Source organism: Ictidomys tridecemlineatus, chromosome 4 (assembly GCF_052094955.1).
Source record: "Ictidomys tridecemlineatus isolate mIctTri1 chromosome 4, mIctTri1.hap1, whole genome shotgun sequence".
In the NCBI taxonomy this organism is placed as follows: Eukaryota; Metazoa; Chordata; class Mammalia; order Rodentia; family Sciuridae; genus Ictidomys; species Ictidomys tridecemlineatus.
The window spans coordinates 14,942,056-14,946,342 of NC_135480.1; positions in this window are offsets into that span (position 1 = coordinate 14,942,056).

Here is a 4,287-nt window from a genome sequence, read left to right on the forward strand (position 1 = left end):
CCATTTTACTCCAGCCTCAGGCCAGCTACCGCTGTCTTCCAGTTCATGCCCCAAATGAGAGCAGCCACCCCCTCCAATCCACAGCTTCAGGCCTCCGGGCAGCTGTGCCCACCCAGCCCTGGGCAGGCAGGTGTCTGTCCTTCTGCCTAAGGTGAGGCCTTCCACCTCTGCCCGGCTTCCTCCCCATGGGGCCCATCTCTGTCTCTTTTTGCCTTCACCTATTTTACTCCTTATTTCAACTGGATTCTTTTCATTGGCTTAAAAAAAAAAGCTTTATTAAGAAATAACTCACATCATACAATTCACCTATTTAAAATATGAAATCGAGTGGATTTTAGAATACTCAACTCCTAATCAACTTTAGGTTGCTTCTTTACCCTGCACAAAACAAACCCCCAAATCCTCAGCCATTAGCTGTTATGCCTCTCTGCCCTTCTCGCCTCCTGTCCCTGTGCCCGGCCTCATGCAGTATGTGATTCTTTGTGACTGGCTTCTTTCATGTAACATGACCTTCTCAAGGGTCATCTGTGTGGTAGCCGGCCTCAGCACCGCATCTTGTTATTGACGAATAACATTCCTTTGCATGAATATTGACCACATTCCAGTTGACAGGCATTTGATGGCTTTCACTTTTTGGCTAGTATCAACACTACTTCTATGAACATATGTGTACAGAGTTTTTTTTGTGTGTGTGTGAACACATGTTTTTATTTCTGATAGTCTGTTTGGACTGCCATAACAGAATATCACAGACTGGAAGACTGTCAACAACAAACACTTATTTGTTAGTTCTGGTGACGGGAAGGTCCAAGATCCAAGCACATGTGGTGTCTTGTGAGGTCCTCTGCCTTCTGGCTCTGGGCTTATCTGGTAGAAAGGGCAAGGCACAGGGGCTCCTTTTTCAGGGCAGTGATCCTATTTACCCCAGGACCTAGCCATCTCTGCAACGTCTGCATCTCCTGAAGCCATCACTTAGGAGCTTAGGATTTCAGCATTTGAATTTTGGGAGATCATAAACATTCAGGCAATCATGCTTGGGTACACTCCTGGGAACGGAAGGGCCGGGTGAAATGGTGCCTCGTTGGTATTTCCCCTAGTATCTCCTGATGGCTAGTGCTGTTGACCATCTGGATTCACATGCTTTTTGGCCATTTTTTTATATCTTTGGAGAAATAAGTGTCTGTTTAGATACTGTGCCCATTGAAAAATTGAGTTAGTAATCTTTTTTATTCTTTCTTTCTTTCTTTCTTTTTTTTTCCCGGTACCAGGGATTGAACCCAGGGGCGCTTAACCACTGAGCCACGTCCCCAGCCCTTTAAAAAAATATTTTACTTAAAGACAGGGTCTCACTGAGTTGTTGAAAGACTTGTCGTTCCTGAGGCTGGCTTTGAACTCGAAACCCTCCCGCCTCAGCCTCTTGAGATGCTGGGATTACAGGCGTGCGCGATGGCACTGGGTTCAGTCTTTTTATTCTTATTTTTGCTGGATATAGATTCTCTGTTGCCACATTTTTCTGCCATTCTGCAGACCATTCCACTGCCTTCTAGGCTCTGTTATTTCTGATGAGAAGTTGGCGACTAATTTGATTGGCATTCTATGTGACAAATCATTTTTCTCTTGCTGCTTTCAAAATCCAGTCGTTGTCTCTGGTTTTCAGCATTTTTACAGTGAAGTATCTGGATGCTCATCTCTCTCTCTCTCTCTCTCTCTCTCTCTCTCTTTTCTTTTTTTTCTTTATTTATATATGACTGCAGAATGCATACAATTCTTATTACACATATACAGCACAATTTTCATATCTCTGGTTGTATACAAAGTATGTTCACACCAATTCGTGTCTTCATACATGTACTTTGGATAATAAATTCCACCGCATTCCACCATCCTTGGTAACCCCTGCCCTTCCCTTCCCCTCCCACCCCTCTGCCCTATCTAAAGTTCGTCTATTCCTCCCATGCTCCCCCTCCCTACCCCACTACGAATCAGTCTCCTTATATCAGAGAAAACATTTGGCATTGGTTGTTTTTCGGATTGGCTAACTTAGCATTATCTTCTCTAATACCATCCATTTACCTGCAAATGCCAAGATTTTATCCTCTTCTATCGCTGATTAGTATTCCATTGTGCATATATGCTACTTTTTTTGTATCCATTGATCTACTGAAGGGCATCTAGGTTGGCTCCACAGTTTAGCTAGTGTCAATTGTGCTGCTATAAACGTTGATGTGGCTTGGACGCGCATCTCTTGATGTGCATCTAAGTCTCTTTATTCAGCTGTACAAAGCTATATTTTGTTAAGTTTCTTGAGTGCATAGCTTTCTTTCCCCTTATCAAATCTGAAAACTTACCGACCGTTATTTCTTTGACTATTTTCTCTTCTCGTTTCTTTCTGACTCCTCCTTCTAGTAATCCCATTATGCAGATGTGCGTGGGCTGTCTAGTGTCCATGTTCCTCCGAGGTCCTGCTCATTTCCTCCATTTTTATTATGTCTCTGCTCTTTGTATTACATAATATTTACTGACTTATCTTCAAGTTCACTGAATTCTTTCTTCTGTCAGTTCAAATCTATTGCTGAGTCCCTCTAGTGAATTTTTCATATTATTTATGTATTTTTAGCTCCAGAATTTCCATTTGCTTCTTTTAAAACAAATAATCTCTCTGTCTTTATTGCCCTTCTCAATTTGACAAGAAGTTGTCTCGGTACCTTTTTCACTTTTTTATAAACCTGATTCCCTTTCGTTCTTGAAGGGGTGGATAGTGGCTGCTTGGACATCTTTGTTAAATCCCAACTCTGCCCCATCTCTCAGGCAATTTCTGTTGCCCCCACCCCCCCACCCCCACTTTATATGGGACACATTTTCCTGTTTCTTTGTGTGCCTTGTGATTTTTTTAAAAAACTGAAATCTGGACATTTTAGGTAATATATTGTTGGAACTCTGGAGACTGTTTCTCTCTTCTCTCCGTGGTTCATTTTTTTTTTTAATTGTTGTTGGTGTATTTATTTGTTTAGAGACTTGGCCTAGCTATTTTGTGAGGCTTCTGAGGTCACCGAGTGCAGCCGTGGCCACAGGCACAGTTGTCCTGGGACGCCTGGCTTTGCTGTCTCTCTTGGGTGGTCTTTCTCTGATCCCCTGGCTAAGCTGCCTGTCTCTGCGAGTAGCACATACAGCTTTTAGCTCCATTAATCTCCATCTGATTGCTCTATTGTTGACGGTGTCTTGGGAGATAAATTGCCTTGTACAATCCAACTATTATTTTTTATTATTTTTATCTTCCATCTTTCATTTTTTTTCCAGCTGTGTTAGGGAATAACGGATAAATTAAAAAAATGTATATATTTAAGGGGCTCAGCGTGATGTTATGCTATGTGCTATGAGACAATCACCATGATTAAGTTAGTTAGCACCACCCATCACTTCACATAGTTTTTATTTAGTGTGTGATAAAAACCCTTAAGATTTAATCTCTTGAAAGACTTCAAGTATGCAATACAGTATTATTAACTATAGTGCCCAGCTGTATAAGACTCCTGGAACTTATTCATCTTATAAGTGAAAGTTTGATATTTTGACCAAAATCTTCCCCATTCTCCTCCCAAGTGCCTGGCAACTACCCTTCTGCCCTCAGGGTTTTTTTTTTTTTTTTGGTACCAGGGATTGAACCCAGGGACATTACTCACTGAGTGACACCCCTTGTCCTTTTAATATTTATTTTGAGATAGGGTCTTGCTAAGTTGCTTAGGGCCTTGCTAAGTTGCTGAGGCTGGTCTCGAACTTGCAATCCTCCTGCTGCAGCCTCCTGAGTCCACTGGGATTAAAGGTGTGTGTCACTGCACCGGGCTTACTTTCGGTTTTTATGAGTTCAACTTTTTCGGACTTCACATATAAGTGAGACTTGTCTTTCTCTGGCTTATTTTACTTAGTATAATTTCCTTTAAGTCCATCCATGCTGGCCTACATGGCAGGATTTCCTTTTTAAAGAGTGAATAATATTCCACTGTGTGTGTGTGTGTGTGTGCATGTCTGACATTTTCTTTATCCCTTTATCCATTGATACACAGTGTTGTTTCCATGTCTCGGTTATTGAATAATGAATGCTGCAATGAACATGGGAATTTGGCATCTGTAGATTTTTAAGTCCAGACTTTGAGGTTTGTTCTGACCTTGGAGGGTGTCCATTAGTTCTCCTTTACCCTGATTCTCCTGGTAAACTAGTTGGCTTACTGTTTATCTTGGGGCTATGCTGGAGTCACCAGCCAGCTCTATCTGCTTTTCATCAAAATCTGT